The 20481-nt window shown below is 42.0% G+C and overlaps 1 long non-coding RNA gene across 3 annotated transcripts in view; it reads right to left on the minus strand.

Moving 5' to 3' along the window:
* Positions 1 to 16344, minus strand: part of LOC115659209 — a 230583-nt gene extending 214239 nt beyond the window's left edge. For all 3 annotated transcript variants that reach the window (XR_004002479.1, XR_004002480.1, XR_004002478.1), the window contains exon 1: positions 16207 to 16344. This is a non-coding gene — a long non-coding RNA (uncharacterized LOC115659209). The remainder of the gene's footprint in view (positions 1 to 16206) is intronic.
* Between the last annotated feature and the right edge of the window lie 4137 nt (positions 16345 to 20481).

Genomic DNA, 20481 nt, shown 5'->3' on the forward strand with positions numbered 1-20481 from the left:
TGCATATACGCTGCTTGCACATGCACCTGTTTGGGGTGAAATATATTCCTCTTAAAATATGCAGCTACATTGCATGCGCTATATTCCTAGTCATCCCTTACCTTCTCTAGCATCAGATATAATCTGCTTATATGATACAAAAGGTGCAGGGAATTGCCAGCCAGGAAATGGTCAATTGGCTCAATAAACCTGCTGTCTCTTTCAAGTTTCTCAACCCGACTTCTCTGATTTGCCAGTGTCCCTGCATAAAAATGTTTAGGTCTCTCCTAAACTCATTTATACCACTTCTCACCACTAGAGATGGAATTCGACAACACTCGACAGTGTAATTAGGCTCAAACACATCAACAAGCTACTCCAAGTTTTGTTTTACTTCTTAATTATTCAGCAGGGTATTGCTCTAGGTGTAACCCCAATTAATTTGGTTTTCATGACCCATATCAGTTTGACTGAGCAGCAAGTATCATTAACACTGTTCTGATCATGTTAGCTATTAAGAAATCCTGCCAAAATGAAAGGGGATACTAGATCATTTCCATCAGGATGACTTGCTTTTTCCACAGCAGCTAGGCCTGTTTTAGAGTGTAATATAAATTAAATGCAAAATAACCTGTCTTGATGGAGCTTTATGGTTGAGATTTTAAATTCAGAGAAATCAGGAAATGTAAATGCCTGGTTCCTGCAGCAGCCTCACTTGACCCCTGCATGAGCTAGCAGTTACTTTATTTATGCGTTAACGTATGTGCAATGTGGCACATTTACGGTTGCCATGGGAACAGTAACTGATTTCCCTGATTTCTTTGCATTTAAAATTCCAACCATACATTGGATGCACTGATTTTTTTTTATTTATGCACAGGAATCTGCAGATCATCACCTTACCTGCTAGTGAGCAAAAGTGGGGCCCTAGATCAGATGTATTGAAGGCAGGGAAGGGTCCTGGAAGCTATGAGCATCCTTGCTAGTTTAAAGCCTTCCTTGCTGGATTCAGGCAGGCCTGTGGTATTGGGAACAGTGCCTTTAAGGGCTGAGCATCCCAGACAGAGACTCTGGGCAGAGCGCTGTGAAGCTCACTGAACACCACAAGGTCCAAACACCTCCTAGCTACTCATGCCATGCCCAGCACAGGGGAACCAGATTAACCATACTGAAATGGATGTGCAAATCCAAAGGTCTCATTCATCACACATTAACAGAATCAAACTCTCCCTTGGCTGCTTACCTACTGGGATTACAGCAGCCAGGCGATAGCTTCCCCTGCACTGTGACAAGAACCAGGGCCAGCGGCAGTGGAAGGGACCCAAGAAGCGGTACGGTGTGTGGAATTGACTGGGAAAGAAGAATAATTCATGTGTTGATTTGGAGGGCAGTACTGATGGGGTCATTTGTGTTAGTCTAAGAATTGGTTTTCAAATGCCTAGACATGCAGGAAGAATGGGTTCCAGTCCAACAGGGATGAATTCATTTGTTCATCTTTCCAAGGTACATAACTGGAATACTTTGCAGCTCAGTTGGTGGGGCTCATAGGGTTTTGAAAAGCAAGACCCTGTTTGCAATGGTGAGACATAAAGCAGAGACTTACCCCTGTCTTCAGTTTCATGTCTACCTTGACACATAGCATCGTCTTGACTGTGTATAGTATCAGAGGGGTAGCCGTGTTAGTCTGGATCTGTAAAAGCAGCCAAGAGTCCTGTGGCACCTTATAGACTAACAGACGTATTGGAGCATGAGCTTTCGTGGGCGAATACCCACTTCGTCAGACGCATGCTGATATTCACCCACGAAAGCTCATGCTCCAATACGTCTGTTAGTCTATAAGGTGCCACAGGACTCTTTGCTGCTTTGACTGTGTATATGAATCAGGTATTTGAGAACCTCTCTGGGTGCCCCCAGGTGCCCAGAGTTTCTGGAAGATTGTCCATGGCAAAAAAATGTTGATGCACCATCAGTTAGGTGAAAAGCAGAACCACAATTGCCTTCCAGCTACTCTGCACCCACATGGCGGGAGGAGAAACCAGACTCAAACCCTATCCCTACATACACTTGGATAGTACCTCACTCCATGCATAGTCCTACTGAAGTCAATGAGGCTGCTTGAGGAATAAGGTGTTACTCAATGTCCGTAAGAGTGTCACAAGCCAGTCCTTAATGATTCAAGCTTCCAGCATTTGAGTGGCTGACCCTGCTTTATTTTTAAAACTTAGTGAGATAAAGCTTAGAACTGCTTTGAAACTCTGAATTGCCCAAGCCTTTTTTATCTTTAAAAAGACAAGTGGCTTTTAGGGTTGGGATTTTTAGTGAGGGTTGTTTGTCGTAATGATCCCCGGTAGTTATTCTGTTGGAAATATGGCTGTTTTCAAGACTGTTGGGATGCATTCGGTGTTTTTCAGTCTCTGTTTCCTTAGTGTTGAGCTCTGTTCAGATTGATTAAAGACACTGACTGCTCAGTTTTGATTAAATCCTAAATCATAACTTGCTTACCAAACGACTATGAAAGCTGACATTTATGAAGTTCAGCAAACTACTTGTAAGAACAGGAATATGAGATGGAAAAAACTAATAAAATCCCTCTCCAAACAAACAGCAGTTGACAGCAAATAGATGGTTAGAGGCTCTTACTTGTAAACTGGAAAAATTAAGATTTGGCAGGTTCCATTCAAAAATAGTTACAAAACATCTTAAAGTTTTCCCTTTCATATACTGGTGTTGCTCTGGGCATCATTTCAATATTTTCGTAGGCTACTGCACGGAAAAGGTTCTGAATGCATGAAAGCAGCTGGCATAAAAGGGCTAAGAAATACTAGTTACGATTTATAGGGAGCAAAACTGCCAGCATCCCAAAGATGCAATATTTAAAAACTCAGCTTCTCAAGCCACCAATAAATCATTATAACATAGCAGCATAGCCTCAGTTGCATCTCCAAAGGTGTGAGAAAAATGGGTAAGAAATATAGTAGATTTTTCCACATTTGCTGACTTATCCAGTGGTAATGTTAAGCCAATATTGTGGCATAAGCAGAACTTATACAGAATTAAAACCTGCTTTAAAATAGGGCTTGCCTTCTACCAACAAGGCAGGGAAATTCACTCAAGATTCTGGGACAAATATGCCCTTTTACTGTGAGATGCAGAAGGGAGAAATGCCACAGAAACCGAGGAATGAAGGCCCACAAACCCAAGGAACATGGGGAGCAGCAGCTATGCCACCCCCTTCCCTTCCAGCTTCCTCTCTAACATTCAGAAACCCTTCTGTACGAATGATGCCTGACTGTGGCTAGGTGGGATTTTGGAGGTCAACTAAATGGTGTTAGAGCTGAGGATACTCATCCAAACCCATGGAATTCCAGGCAGCATGTAACATAAATGCTGCTCAGGTGCATCTTAGTTACCAGTCAGATCTTCTTCTTTCTTCCTCTTGGTGTGAGTGGAGAGCATAGTACCTAACTGCAGACCAATACCCAAAGCCAGCAGGGCTTTGCAGTGATGTGTTGCCAGAGGAAAGGGAGCCAGAGAGAGATCACAGTGACAAGGCAGCAAAATCCTCCATGCAGGTGCTCCAAGATCCATAGACATCCCCAGTGGGGATGGGAGTGAGGGGATGAGTGAGTCCCTGCTCTCTCTGACAGTCCTTCAAACATGGCCATAAATCCAGAGGAATTATACTTCAGAAACTCCACACAGGTGACATTCTTCAAGAAACCATAACCCTGGGCCAAGCTACCTCATCTACCAGGAAAATCAGGCAAAACACACACCTTCAAGTTTTGCCTGACATACCAAACATGCTTCTTCCAAAATGCCAATGGTCCACCGGAACTCAGGGAGTGCCCACAAATTCCACTAGATCACAGCGGATGCAGCTGAAGTTGTCAACACAGAAAAGCCTATAAAAATGCCATGCTGACTGTGTCACTGGGCATACACTGCAGCTGATTTTCCAGGGTTAATAATTGAACCTTTAAAGAGAATCAAAGGGGCCTTGTCTACAATCTGAATTACTGGCCTGCAAATAACCACTTTAAAGTAAGCATCCAAATTCCCCTGCATCTCTAACTAAAACAGCCACCAAACCAATGCTCTAAACTGCTTTTGCCCTGCTTCTGTGGAGAGCTGAGAACTTGGACAGCGCACCTCACCGTGCTGCTAATAGTTACGGGAGAACTGTGCAGTAGCGAAAGCCTCTCTAAACAATTATGTTTCCACATGAGGAGAGCAAAACTACTCTTGCAGCCTAAAAGTGATCAAAGAAAACAGTAGGAAGAAAGAACAGAGGAGAGCACAGAGTACGCCTCAGCTTGGTAACACGCTGCACTATCCCTGAATGGCAGCTGAACTCTGCACACAGGGAGAGGGCTTGAAACACAAAGGTGCATGCACAGAAAACAAAATATTTCAAGTTACATTTCAATAACCAAAACAACATCTAATCGCTCTGAGGGATGCAGGGACAACTGTGTTCTCCTAGAGCATTAAAAACATGGTTTTACCTGAACAGGACCTACCTTATAAAAAGGGTAAACAGGATGATCTGAGTAATTTATAGATCTGTCAGCTTGACATGGATCCTGGGCAAGATAAAGGAGCGGCTGATACAGGACTCAATTAATAAAGAAATAAAGGAGAGTAATGTAATTTATGCAAATCAACATGGGTTTAAGGAAAATACATCCTGTCAAATTAATCTGATGTCTTGTTTTGATGAGATTACAAGTTTGGTTGATAAAGGTAATAGAGTTGACGTAACAGACTTAGACTTCTGTAAGGCATTTGACCTGGTACCGCACAACGTTTTGATTAAAAACTATATAGAATTAACACGGCTCACATTAAATGGATTAAAAGCTGTTTAACTAATAACTCTCAAACTTTAATTGAAAACAAGGATCGGTTCTAGGTCCTACACTATTTAACATTTTTACCAATGACCAGGAAGAAAACATGAAATCAGCACTGATTAAGTTTGCAGGTGACACAAAAATTGGGGGAGAGGTAAATAATGAAGAGTACAGGTCATACAGAGCAATCGGGATCACTTGGTAAACTGGACACAAGCAAATAATATGGCTAAATGTACATGTGTACATCTAGGAACGAAGAACGTCGGCCATACTTACAGGATGGGGAACTCTATCCTGGGAAGCAGTGACTCTGAAAAAGATTTGGGAGTCGTGGTGGATAATCAGCTGAACAGGAACTCCCCATGTGATGCTGTGGCCAAAAGAACTAATGTGATCCTGGGATGCATAAACAAGGCTATCTCAAGAAGGAATAAAGAGGTTATTTTACCTCAGTATTTGGAACCAGTGCAATCACTGCTGGAATCCTGTGTCCAGTACCCACAGCTCAAGAAGGCTGTTGATAAATTGGAGTGGGTTCAAAGAAGAGCCATGAGAATGATCAAAGGAATAGAAAACATGCCTTATAGTGAGACTGAAAGAGCCCAGTTTATTTGGCTTAATTTATGGCTAAGGGATGATTTGATGACAGTCTGTAAGTATCTACATGAGGAAAAAATATTTAATAATAGGCTCTTCAGTCTAGCAGAGAAAGGTCTAACATGATCCAATGGCTGGAATGTAACACTAGACAAACTCAGACTGGACATAAAGTTTAAATTTTTAACACATAGAGTAATTAACCATTGGAACCTTTGGAACAATGGATTGTGGTGGATTCTCCATCACTGAGGAGAATTTTTAAATTAAGATTGGCTGTGTTTCTAAAAGCTCTGCTCTAGGGATTACATTGGTGCAGTTCTCTGGCCTTTGTCACCCAGCAGGTCAGACTAGATGCTCACCATGGTCCCTTCTGGCTTTGGAATCTCTGAATCTAAGAATCTGTCCCCAGATGGGAGAGAACAAGGCTGTAGAACAGGGATTCTCAAACTTCATTGCACTGCAATCCGCTTCTGACAACAAAAATTACTACATGACCCCAGAGGAGGGTATTGAAGCCTGAGCTCACCTGAGCCCTGCTACTTTGGGGAGGCGGGAGGCAAAGCCTGAGCCCCACTGTCCCAGGTGGGGGGACCAAAGCCAGAGCCCGAGGGCTTCAGTCCCAGACAGGGGGCCTATAACCTGGGCCCCACTGTCCTCGACTGAAGTCCTCAGGCTTTGGCTTCAGCCCTGGGCTTTGGCTCTTGGCCCCAGCAGGTCTAAGTGAACCCTGGTGACCCCATTAAAACAAGGTCAGGACTCACTTTGGGGTCCCAACCCACAGTTTGAGAACTGCTGCTATAGAACCATTTAGGACAAGTTTAAAATATAGTTAGGTGCCATCTACACTAGAAGTTTAAAGCATGGTTCAGCATGCCCCAGGGCCATGTAGTAACTGGGTCCACAAGCACAGCTGTTAGAGTTTAGGTGGACACTAGCTGGCTAGATATTTAACCAAGTTTCCCTGGGCTGGAAAACTTCCCCAGACAAACTCCATGATGGGAATTCCAATACTTTTTAGCTGAAGCAATAAGGAAATTCCCTGATGAGGAGCTCTCTTATGCTGTTTCCTTATCTCTGTTTCCTTCCAGAGCAAATCATACAATGGAGGGGGAAGCATAAACAATTTAGAAGAAAAAATGTAATTAAACATTTTGAACCTTAAGAGAAGGGTTTGATCCACATTTAGGCAAGAAGTTATGGGTTGATTCTCTTTTGAGAAAAAACAAGTTCAGCCTTCCTTAATATAAATTCCATGACAAAATAGCCCATCTCATGAGACATTGAAAAAAGATTGGCTGAGGTACCAAAAATTATTTGCCGTAGGGAACAATCCTGTGGGAAATGGGAAGATGAATTAATAGTTATCTTCCATCTCTAATTTCTATAGTTCTGCAAAAAACCCAAGATTAAGCCTTATGTTTACTTTCAAAATTAATTTCCCATTAGCTATAATCACCCAGAATACATATCTGTCCCTGCCTTGCAGAATAAAAATAGGAGTTGCCTCATTGTGTTGAAGCATCACAAGTGGCCACGGTTTATCTTTTCTTTATCTTCCTCTTTCGCTGTGATGTTTTTTTTCCCCTCTCTCATCACTACTTTGAGCGAATGCTAACAGACCAAACATTTCACTGATTCCAGGGGACCATTTCAAGTTGCCAACTTTTCTCCCCATGAAGAATCCACTCCTCTGTGTGTTGAGCAGAGATAATAAATCAGGTGTGTAGGATGGCTGCTGCAGCTTCGGCCAACCACAGCAAATGATTCCTGATGCCGCCTCAGACAGGAGGGGAAAAGACTGAAAGATTTATTTTGTGGTTGTCTGTTTTGGAGATGTGCTGCATGGCATGAACGGCATTCAAACTGGCATATGCAAGACAGTTTATTTTTTCTTTTTAAAAAAATAACGTCAAGTGCATTTACAGCGTTGTCTCAATCCCCACTGGCTGTAAGGTGTCTGAAGGTTTGTTCCTTTGAGCCACAGCCATCAAGTTTGCAAGGTTTTTCCTACTTGGGAATGCCAGCAACCAAATAAGGCCTTCCCTACACTTGGGAATACGTCAAATTCAACTGTCACTGCATCTCCCAGAGTGTGGCCGTCAGAGGGTACAGCTACTCGTACTTGGAGAGGTGTGACTACACGTAGATATACGTGAGCTAGCGTTGATCTCTGTAGTACGAGTACTAATCTGAAGAGAAGTGGTCACCTTGCTAACGGTGTAAACCCTCCCTGGACCCTGGGTACTAAGTCCATGTGCTGCTGTGGCTATACTGCTAGATTAAAGCTAGCTTGGGCCTGTCTAGTCGTGCTACAATCACACCTCTGATTGCAGTGTAGACATCTCCTACAAACCCTTACAGGGGTAACCCCACGGTTAGCTCACTTGATGCAAGGCCTGTCTTGCCCTTGTCTAGCCTTACTGGTCAGCACCAGTGCAGCTACACCAATTGCTAGCTGTACCTACTGAATCAGGGCAACACACAAGTGTTGACAAGGCTCAAGAAACCTACAGAGATCTTTATGACACAAAACACTACACAATCATATAGAATAGTACAAGCTACATCGTAACATTATTCAGAATCCTTACCTCAGTTCATTGTTCCCCATCCCAGTCTCTGATAGGTTTCAAAAAAGTAAAACCATTGCGGTTTATATAAAACACAAGAGGAGGCCTCATGTGACCCTAAAGGAAATAGGGGATGATGTGTTATAGGGTAGCTGTGATAATACACTCATTACAAACTTGGCACAGCCCTCCAAGAACACATCCAATGGACTGAAATAGAACGGCAGATGCTCAGTACCCTAGAGGTAAATAACCTTTCAGTTGACAAAACTGACTGCAATACAGCTACCCTGTCGGCCCAACTATTTGAATAACAGACCATAACAATCTGGAATAAAACTGAACAAAAGCAGTAATCCTAGGAGTCACATTTCCCCCTACATCTGTGGAGCTGTGAGAGCAAGAGAGATCAGTGGGTAGTGCAAAAGGCTGGGATTAAATATTCAAAGGTTTCATTCCCAGCTCTGCTATGGGCCCAGCTTCTCTCCATAATCTCACAGGAGAGCACTGTCAGCTCTTCAGATGAGATCAATTATAATTATTACCTTCTCTTCAACCTCGAACATGTAAGGGAGCCTGCATTGCTGGGATTCACGCTGCACCCCTCTATGGATAAACATGAGATTTCATTCTAGCATTCTGATGCCATTAGCCATCACAAAACTGATTTACCGAAAAGAAAATTGGAGTGCCTTAAGGAAATTATTTGAGATCTAAAGCAAAGAAGCATTGAACACATTCTGCAGTGTTTTAAGGGCGTTCAATTCATCATGTTGGAAATTCTCCAGAACTAAAAAACAGCCCTTTCAGACAGGAATAAGATAGAACTGACATATACAAAGAAGTGACCTGTATATGCTAGAAGGGTCACATGCGTACAGCCTTGTGAAAAACTGAAGGACCAAGTAAATGAAATACCCAGACTATCCTCTACATTGATTTTTAGTTTTGGGAGAAAGTAGGAACTTTGATGAAAATACACTATGGACAAACAGGATCAAACCTAAACTGGAGAAAATGTTAGGAAGACAGGTGCTACTTTACTTAATGTGCTGGCCAGCAGGACTCTATCCATTAATTACATAAAATACACTGGAGCACTGTTAGTTAAAAAAATAATCACAGCAGAATGTCCCATCTCATGAGGAACCCTCATATAGACCCTTCACTTACTTTGATTTTCAAACTTTTCATCTATTGTGACTTGATCATATGTAGATCAAGATTTTCAATACATGGAAAAAACACACCATGGTATGATCTGACTATACCACACAAGAGCAGAAAAATCACATATGGTTTTGCAAGGATTTTCTAAAGTAGTGATACTCAAAACATTGCTAACTTGGGAACCATAAAAAATGTTCATGGACACTTATAGCTGCAGCATCTGGAAGTAAAGGATAAAATCTACTTATGCACATTGACAAAATTTTCAAGAATAGAGCACATGCAAAATTCAGAGCTTAAATAGGAAATGGAGCGAGCAATGCACTGATGAAAAATACTCACATTCAGTCTGCAAAATTACCTCCAGATGGATTTGAAACTGACTGGGGGCCCAAAGAAGCCATGTGTGCAGATGCCAGCCCTCTGTTCCACAAGCCAATGTGCTAGAAAACTTTTTCCCACTCCATCCAAAGACCATGCATCTCTGACAACCAATGTTATCAATCAGGTCCAGATTTCAAATTCAAGTAATACTAAAAGTCTCTTGATCCCAGGATAAGAATACTGCATAAATTCAATCCATAGGTGTATGTGTAGGGGCAATAGTGATCAGATACATCCAGGGGCGGATCTAGACATTTCGCCGCCCCAAGCACGTCACTGAAGGCACCCTGCCTGCCGCCCTCCCAGCGACCGCCCTCCGCGGCATGCCGCCCCAAGCACGTGCTTGGCGTGCTGGGGCCTGGAGCCGCCCCTGGATACATCAGTGCAGTTGCAGTCTACATTATTTTTATCCCATGCGGGTAGGTGAAGCAATTTACCAGAGGGGATGGGATGAGTGAGGGAACAGAGAACAAGAGAGAGTTGATCAAGAAAGACAGAAAGAAAGAAAACAAACATGTTTCTTGTAAGAACTTTCTTAGCTCAGATTGCTCTGGCAGATATCATGTAACCTGGACAAGGCTTAAAAGAAACAGTATAAAGGACAAACAAAAGACAGGCTGAAAAGAAGGAGCTCAGAGCCGTGTTACTGAAGCGTTTTTAAAGGAAGCATTTGAAAAGAAAGCTGCCTGTATTTCAAAATCTGCCATAGTCTTTCGCATTTCAGATTCTTCAACTCAACTCAGACTGAAGAGGAACAAGGAGAATTTTTAATAAGAAATCAAAAATATGCCCAAGGAGGAGCACTCGAGTGATCCAATGTCTAGCTCAGGAGATCATGCCTCTTGAAATCCTGTGGAGTGATAGTGTCTAATTACAAACTTTCAGTGGGAGAAAAAAGTCTGTTAGAAAACATTCACATCAAGCTAAGCTGCTGCATTGGCATGTTGCCCATTAGCCAATTTATCTTACATATAAATAGCATAATTAACCTATGCGGTATACATTGCATACCAGTAGGATGGCTTTTAGCTGGAAAACAAATAAATCTTTAAAAGTTTAAAACCTATTTACAGAATTGCTGCTTTATAAATCATTCAGATCACCAAGGCTACTTTATTAACGCCCTTCTGGCTGCACTCACACAGTAAGGAAAAGGGAAAGAGCTGTAAATAGTTGGTATAATAAATATTCCCCAATATGCGGCAACTGTCTTTTCAGCAGGTAATGAAACATATGACATGTTCCTAATCTAGGACTGAAGGCGATTTCATGCTGGCTTCCTCCCAGTATGTACTTCCAGTTGTTTTCGGTGCTCACGTTGGAAACGAGATTGGGATATCTTCAATGTGCACAGAAGGGGAAAAGTGGGTTTGCTTGATTAGGTGCCAAGACTGATGTCATTTAGTTAAAAAAGCAGAGCTTTAACGCACACTAAAGTAACTATTCCCTTCACGCTCACTCAAGCTTTGGAAACAAAGCACTGACACAATATAAGGACCTAGTGTAAGAGGCTCCAGCCCTCTCACCCAGCTCGGAGCATGCACATAGGGCAGAAAGACACCTCGCTCGGTTTTATGCCATGTTTACCAAAGCCAAAGGATTTAGAAACACTAGCTAAGTGACTCGGGTACTGGAGAGCATGAACACTAGGATGGGCCCAAGCTCCTAGGAACTGAATCTGAGTGGTTCTCACTTGGCCTGTTAGAGGCAGGAGTCAGTGATGAGGTTCAGATCCAGAACTAGATCCAAACTTCCCCAGTGTTTTGGGGTTTTCAGTGGTGGAGTGTTGCTTCAGGCCCACATCTAATAAACCCACACTTGTCTAACAGACAAAGTTACACTCCCTAGAGGGCTTTCCATCTAAGGGCCTTCAACAGCCCTATCATGGTACAATTCCCCACTCTGAACCTTAGCGTCCAAAAGATGGGGTACCAGCATGAATTCCTCTAAGCTCAATTACCAGCTTAGTACTTATAGCGCTGCCACCAACCAGGAATTGCAGTGCCTGGTACACTCTGGTCCCCCCAAAACCTTGCCTGGGGACCCCCAAGATCCAGTCTCTCTGGATCTTAACACAAGGAAAGTAAACCCTTTCCCTCACCATTGCCTCTCCCAGGCTTCCCCTCCCTGGGTTACCCTGGAAGATCACTGTGTGATTCAAACTCCTTGAATCACAAAACAGAGAGGACAATTCACCTTCCTCCCTCCTTCTCTTTCCCCCTCCCAGACTCTTCCTGAGAGAAAGTAATCCTGGCACAGAGAGAAATCAGCCTCTCTCTCCCTCTTCCCTCCTTTCTCCCCACCAATTCCCTGGTGAATCCAGACCCCGACCCCTGGGGTCTCACCAGAATAAAAAAAACAATTAGGTTCTTAAACAAGAAAAGCTTTTAATTAAAGAAAGAAAAAACAGTAAAAATTATCTTTGTAAATTTAAAAAAAAAATGGAATATGTACAGGGTCTTTCAGCTATAGGCACTGGGAATACTCTCCCAGCCTAAGTATACAAGTACAAATTAAAATCTTTTCAGCAAAATACCAATTTGAACTCCTTTCAGCCAAATGAACATTTGCAAATAAGGAAAACAAATATAAGCCTAACTCGCTTTATTTATCTAGTACTCACTATTTTGAACTTATAAGAGCCTGTATCAGGGAGATTGGAGAGAAACATGGTTGCACGTCTGGTCCCTCTGAGCCCCCAGAGTGAACAACAACCAAAACTAACAGCACACACAAAACTTCCCTCCCTCATGATTTGAAAGTATCCTGTCCCCTGATTGATCCTCTGGTCAGGTGACAGCCAGGCTCACTGAACTTGTTAACCCTTTATAGTCAAAGAGATATAAAGTACTTCTGTGCTATTAACTTTTCTTATCTGTTTATGACAAGCCCTGTGCAAGCAGCAACCACCCCTACACATCTATGAGGTAAATCAGGATTCTCCCTCTTTCATGTACAGGGACAGCGGAACACAGGAAGACCACACGACTTGCACATGGTCACCCAAGAAGTATGTGGAAGAGCTGGAATTAGAATGGGCACCTCCCTATTCTCAATCCCGTGCCTTTATCAAAAGTCAATTCTTCATCACACATTTTTGCAGATGCAATTAATTGCGTGCACGAGAATGGATGAGCAAAAGCCATGGACTGAATTGAGTATTTGGCCTTAAAAATCGTTGACCTAGGGTATAATTTCTCCACTATGCAGAGGGCCTCTTGACTGAGGTTCCTCAATTCCTTCATCCTTGTAGTAACATTCTTTCTATGTATATTTGGATGGTTTCACACAGTGTGCTAGGCATTTGTCCAGCTTCTTTTCAAATAAATTACCTATTGCATGGAGGAAGTGGTGTGGTCGTGACTATAGAATAGAATTCAGCAGTTCTTAAACTGTGTGTCAGGACCCCAAAGTGGGTCATGACCCCATTTTAATGGGGTCACCAGGGCTGGTGTTAGACTTGATGGAACTCAGGGCTAAAACCAACATCTGAGTCCCACTGCCCAGGGCTGAAGCCCTCAAGCTTTGGCACCCCCTAGGGAGGCAGGACTTTGTTTCTGGCCTTCCTGCCCTGGGTGGTGGGGCTCGGGCTTTGGTCCCCCTTCCTGGGGTCATGTAGTAATTTTTGTTGTCAGGAGGTGGTCGTGGTGCAATGAAGTTTGAAAACTCCTGGACTAGATGATGCTGTGCTTTATATATAGAACCCTGGGGCTATGATCAGCCAGGTCCAGGTAGACACTCCCTACAATTTACCAGTGGATTTCTCTATCCCTAATTGGGAAACCACTACATGCAGCAATAAACTCCTCTTGCTGCTCACGAATCATCGACAACGCCAACACCACACACACGAACCAGCTGATTCTTTAAAGAAAAATTCAGCTCATGTATTCCAGCTGTGGAAAACAACATCCAAATATGTCTTTATGAGCACCATGGTTTGGTTGTGTCCCTCAGTCTCCACACACTGCTGCTGTCACGCCTGCTGCCCCTACAAAAGCTCTCATCCTTTGGTGAAAAGCACATGAGCCTAACAGTAGCCCTTTAATTCACATGAAGCCTCAAACGATCCTAAATCTGCCTTGGTCGCCCATTTGGTAAGCAATGGTCAATCCCTTGTACATACACAGAAAGACACAAACATGAAAATCATCATTTTTCCCCCCCTTAGTCTATAGTTGTAGCAGAAAACAAAGTCAGGATTCTAGCCAGGCGTTATAGCCAAGCAACCACCTTGGAGTCACCTTGGCTAGATCCCTCTCTGAGGGTATTTTCTGCACCACGTGTGATTTTTCAGTATGACAAAGAGGTTGCAATTCTACTGCTTAGATACCTTTTTTAACCCCATGCAGGTTTATGTGATACCTAGGTCTTCTGCTGGCCAATTCTGCATAGCAGCCAATGGAGCTAGGTTACAAATTTTAAGGGTAAGTATTCAGTTCCATCTTTTAATTTTGCACAGTCACTTTGGTGCACCCTATTAATTGCATCTGCAAAAGCTGAGCATGCCTCCAATTCACAGGCTCAGATCAGGAAGCTGCGCATTATGCAGCCTGCTATTTATTTATTTTGGCTTGAGCAGAACTGTGGCAAGCCTGTTTTTCTGAGCACAATCAGCTAGTTGTACACTTGATGCAAGTTCAGAAGCTGGCTTGTGGTTGTTTGAAAATCTGCCCGTGAAGATTTTTACCACTGAGAGAACATGTCCTGCACAGGTGTCAAACCACGTTCTGTTTGCTTGGTTTAACACGTGGGACATGTCCACACATACAGTGCTGTAGCTGCGCCATTGCAACATGTCGGATGAAGACGCTGTATGCTGTCGGGAGAGAACTCTTCCATCGGCATAATAAAATCACCCTGCATTCCCCAAGTTTCACCTCACTTAAATCTACCTGCTTACAAAATCAGACATAACAGTATTAACGTGTCACAGAGCACTATGACTACAAAATGGCTGACTTTCTCATTTTTACCCCATAATTATACAATAAATCAATTGGAATATAAAGACTGTACTTATATTTCTGCATGTAGTATATAGAGCAGTATAAACAAGTCCTTGTCTGTATGAAATTTTAGTTTGTATTGACTTTGCTAGTGCTTTTACTTTAGTCTGTTGTAAAACTAGGCAAATATATAGATTATTTGCTTTCCCCTCTGGAAAACCTCTGCGTGCCCCCAGGGGTATGCATACCCCTGATTGAGAACCACTGGGTTAGAGAGATTTGCTTGGTGGCAAAGGGCAAATTAGAACTCAAAATTCACTGACTCTCAGCTCTGTGCGTCTATCATTTTCCCACACTGTTCTCACAAAAACACCCTGTCAGAGATGTCATGTTGAACAGGGCTTCCTCTTCAAAAGAAAACTACTGCTGGAGAGATTCCCCATCAAAGACTACACCGTATGGGGGATTTCCACCTATAGAAATTCACATCTCCTTGGGATTATTTTATTTTGGGATTACAGTGGATTTGAGGGACAGGCTGCTTCCTCCTGGAAAGAGGTTATATGGCACAGGATGTCATTCCATTTGCTCCGTATCTCAGAGCTTTCTACCTGCCTGATAAAACCCAAATGGAAGACCTTCTTCCCCAGACTTCTGGGTTTTCTTTTGCACTGCACCAGTGCAACGCAGCAACACTTTAAATGCTAGTGGTAATACCACCTATACGCACAGATACGCAGAATGTGAGGGCCTGCAGTCAGAACCCAGCAGGAGGGAGGACCCAGCTTCAAACCATTTGATTTTAAAATGTATTTGTAGTTTATAAATCTATGCATTTATCCTGCTCTTAAACAGTGTATTTACTCAAAAGCAGCATGGGACATTGTATTAGGAAATAGACATTCAATAATAATACAGCCATAAATATCCAAGTGCCAGGGAGTCCAAAAGACTCCTGGAGGACACTGGGCATCCCAAAGGAGAAGGATAATGAATAATAGGATCATTATGACCCTCTAGTCTGAGCTCCTGGATAATATAGGTCAGATAATTTCACCCAGTAAATGCTATACTGGACCCACAAGTATCCCAGCACTGCAGTAAGCCGGCTTTGTAGAGGTTTGATGTGCATCAATATTGGAAGGAATAGCCAAAGAACAGGGCAGAATTGAAGCGCTGCCTTAAAAATATTTCCTTATCCAGCTAGAACCATCAATTTTGGCCAACAGGGGCCATCCTAATGAGAGCAAAGAGCATTTCCTCTGGCGGTGTGTTCCCTCTTGCGAGGCTTCTATTGCTTTTAACAGAGCACTGTAATATACTAATTACAACAGATAATGGTTTGCAGTTTGGTTTCCTTTAAAGCACATCATCAATATGTCACTTGTACTCAGGACCATCAGCCCTGACATTCACACTCAGACTATCCAGAGTACAGTAAAGCAGGAGGCTGGCAGGAATTTCCTTGGAGAGAAATTCAACCCTCAGCAAACAGCTTGGACAACATTTCAACCCCCATCTGACAAGCAACGTTGGATGTAAGTGGTGCACAGACCATGAGCTGGCCCTCTGCACAATTCCACTCTTTGAAGACACAGACTTTTGTACAACAACTTGACTTGGTCTGTCCCCTGCTTATCTCTTTTTTTCAACTCTGACTAGCTTCCAGGAAAGGTGAGGTTGCTCAGTACTTACCGGACTGGGACCTACGTGAGTGTCACCTTTATTATGAATGCTTCAGGACTTCTAGTAAATGTGGCTGCTGATTTCCTCAGAGGTGGTTAAGCACTTATCTGCAAAGGGAATACGAGTTTGCTCGTTTAGAAATACTTGTTGGGTTGCCCCAGCCACAGAACCTTTTGAAAAGCCGTCACTGCTCGGTAGCTCCCACTACAGCCTCTGCCTTTATTTTTAGTTTATGAGATTTAGCATAAAATAGTGCTGCTGACCCAGCCGTAATTTCAAAAATTTGCAACTGACAGCTAGATCATAATGTGCCATATTTTTGACTTGCAAATAGCTTCCATGGATAGCAAGGGTATATTTATTAAACACAGCTAGTGTTGCATCTTTATTTAGCTCCTTCTGTTACCACACTGTATAATTCATGAAATTGCCTTATAAAGTTAAGGAGGAATTAAAATGTTGACCAGCCCATGAACTGGAGTTGACACTTTAATTATTTTAAAAGGGAAGCTGAGAGAAACTGAAACCTGACAAATACCCAGTGCGATAGGAGAGATCATCAATGGAGCACGCCTCCATTTCAGAAGGCAAGAGACAAATTAAAGTCAACTCAAGAACGCCGTACGCAGAAGAATGAGACTCCTAAACAGGTCACAGTCCTGATGAGTGATGGGCAACATTTGACATAAATCTCCTTGTCAAATCACAAGATAAGTATTCTGGGCCTTTTTCCTTCACATTCAGAAAGAAACGGCACTTCCCACAAGGCTTCGCACCAGAGGAATGATCTTAAAGCCCTTCTATGGAAGACAACTCCTCCACAATAACCGTCCGACCTGGTAATGCAGCTGTACAACCTGTGGAGGATGGGGAAAGCCATTTAAGGGGGGTTCCAGACTTTTTTTGGAGATGGGATGGGGCTGAATGCCATTTGTCACAATCTGCTGCATTCCAAAGATATGATTTCCATTTCCTCTTCCAAAGCATCAGAGCAGGCAGCTGAAAAGTGACAAAGCAAATAATGGGCAAAGATCTTTCCTCCATCCCTCCCCTGACAGACTAACCACAGAGAAATTAAATCACCTGGGTACCTATTCTGGAGAACGCAGCATGTTGCAACACTAAATTTTCTCTGGTAACATTTCTCTTAAATTCATCTGTCCCAAACCAGTTTCTTTATCTGCAACAGATGTTTTGCAGCAAGGTTTAACTCATAAATATCTAATTAATGCCTGGAGAATCTCCAACGGAAGAGAACTTGTCAATAGTCACAGAGTGACTCAACATCAGAGGTGGAATTAACATTTAGGAATCCCTGGCTCCCAGGCCCACAGTAGACACTACTAGACAATACTGCCTCTCACTCCTCAATGAAACAGATTCATTTAGTTTCAGGCCAGAGCGATTCAGCAAACCATGGCCATTTCCTCACGCTATGTCATAATGTAGCAGAGCTGGTCAGAAAGTGGAATTTCCATTTCTTAGGGATTTCATACTTTGTTTTAATTTCAAATAAGACTGAAAAGGCAATACAGAAATTTCCCATAGAACATATATTCCCAAACCTTTAGATTCTGAACCATCAAAACATTTTGTCAAGGTAAAAGTGATTTGGTTCAATAAAGTCAACATTTTATAACGTAACATCCTACATACATGTCAGAATTGGCACAGGGCAACACCTCTATTTTGTTGCACCTTTTCGAGTTTTCAATTTGAGTCTCTCTCTCTGATAGACAAGGTGGGTGGGGTAATATCTTTTATTGGACCAACTTCTGTTGGTGAAAGAGACAAGCTTTCAAGCTTACGCACTGCTTTTCTTCTCTCTTTTTCTCTCTCTCATCACAGGTGACTAGAGAGCCCTGGACCTTAGCAATCTTCCCCCGGAAAACTTTGTCAAAATCAATGTCTCCACAAAACATTTCCGTATTGCCAAAACAGCATATTATATAAGAAAAAGGCCCAAAAAACAAGACTGTCCCATTAAAAATGGGACATCTGGTCACCCTAAATATAAATAAATATTATTTATACATTAATATAAAAGTTTAAATAAATTAATCAGAATGACGACATCAAAACAAAATGGTTTTACTTTTATCAAAAGGAAACATAGACATTAATTAAATGAAATGGGAAAGTCAGAATGATTCATTAAGTTTTTTAACCACTGGAAAATTTTGTCATAAGCAACACTTTCCTACGAAACATTTCAGTTTAGAGGAAAATGTATTTTCTGATGCAAAACTGTTCCATCAAAATATGTTTCCACCAGCTCTATTCTAGAGAGTTGTCCAGAGAGATCATGTAATTTGCCTGTCACAATCTAGCTGTGACCAACGGGGTCTTAAATGTCAAACTGAAGCACTGAAGTGATGTAAATAACCACTGCTAGCTGTATAGTTCATAAAATTGCAGACTCAGGAATCTACACTGTAATTATAAACCAGAAAGTTTCCTAGAAAAAATGGCAAATTTGGCTCCATTACAAGAAGTTTTCCTTCTGCCTATCCTGCAACTGCCAGTACTGCCTCCACAGCCTAGGATTTGAAAAATGTGATTGCTTCCTGTCTGCCTCTTATATCACTGCCACAGAAACAAAGATTCTATTAGCGCCAGAAGTCAACTGAAAATATTGATGAGGATGTATGAGGCAGAATAGACTCTCCACCATTGTCCCATTGTACTAGTTCTGACATTCTAATTATAATGATAAAAACAATTAGTACAGCAAGCAGATATGATCTGAAGATTACGAGGGGCAGATATGTTAAATAGAGCTGGGAAAATACTTTCTAACAAAAAAATTGGTGAATTTCACCTCATTCTCTTTGTAAATGTGCAGACTGTAATTTTTCTCACATTTATCAGTTTTTCAAAGTTATTTGCTATATGGCTTTTGTGAATGATTCTTGGTATTTGATTATGTGAGCAGCTCATTGTGAGTATTCATCATAAAGACTAGTTGAATTTGATTAGCTTTGACTGGAGAGCTAGGTCACATGGTATGTTACTGTTCCCTGACTGGATGAACATAACTCAAGACTCATGTTTTCTGTGCGAATGCTCCAATTTACTCATTCATAATTTGATTTCTGCAATTATTCTCTGATATTTGCTTCACTAGAATATTTGGGAAAAACAAATACAAATGGGGTGTAAACACAGCTGAACTTAATTTGTTTCAAAACATGAATGAACATTTCTGGAAATTTTCCATTGAGCTTGAGCGACAGCTAAGACGTTTCTACATAGTTTACTAAGTCTACGTTTCTACATAGTCATTTTTCTAAACTTGACTGTAGTTCAGTTAGCCTGTTGGGAGTCACAGACATCCTTGGGCAAATGCAGACGGGTCAGGTACTTCATTTTACCTATAAATTTTCTTTTATAAAATGACACAAGTTTCTGCATGTATCAGAGAATTAAAAACTTCATTTAAAAAACTGCTGACAACTGTTACTGCATTCATATTGAGAGTAAAAGTACTACCACTAACACATTCATTTCTTTTTTTCTAATAAGCTTGGTAAATATGATCCAGTCAGTATAATCAGATACAGTAAGTACAGACTCCATCCCATAGGAAACCCAGGTTGCCATAAATAAATGGTCTCTAAGTGCCCTTGCAAAGGGAAAGGAGCAGTGTGGGTGTTAACATCACACTGACCAGTGTTTACTGCTGCTTAGGTTCGTTTCCTTTTAGCTATTCATGGTACCCCATGCCTGTAATAACTGGTATTTTGACAGCTGCCGCCCTGTAATCGAACCAGGACTGTCAGGGAAATTTGTAGCTATTTGCTTCGCAGGGTTTCTTCTTTCCACACTGCAACGGCTAGCCCACACTGCATGGATATTGATGATAGGTGCTAATCACATAACAGATTCCCGGCATAAATCAGGAGGCAGTCGAAAATAAAGTTGCTTCACACTGAGGTCATTTTTAACCCCTCTCAAGTGTCCACAGAGGAGAGAACCACAAACTTTTATTCTTGCTATTAATAAACCCCTGAAGGAGGGGGATGGTGTCAGGCTGGGGGTCAAATTTTAAACTGCAGCTTTTGCAACTCAGTGTTCTAAAATACACAAACTACCAGGTGGCTTTGGGAGTTTTAGACGTTGATTTGTGGAGTATCACAGATTTGTGACAGGGAACTTATAATATGCCTAATATATTGCTGAGATCAAGCAGTGGATCTTGCATATTGTAAGTGACAGCTTAAAGTACCTCAAGGGTGCTAATCCACCATGAAACTTCTTTTCCATCTTATCTTTAGGGAGCTG

This window comes from Gopherus evgoodei, chromosome 10 (genome assembly GCF_007399415.2).
Source record: "Gopherus evgoodei ecotype Sinaloan lineage chromosome 10, rGopEvg1_v1.p, whole genome shotgun sequence".
In the NCBI taxonomy this organism is placed as follows: Eukaryota; Metazoa; Chordata; order Testudines; family Testudinidae; genus Gopherus; species Gopherus evgoodei.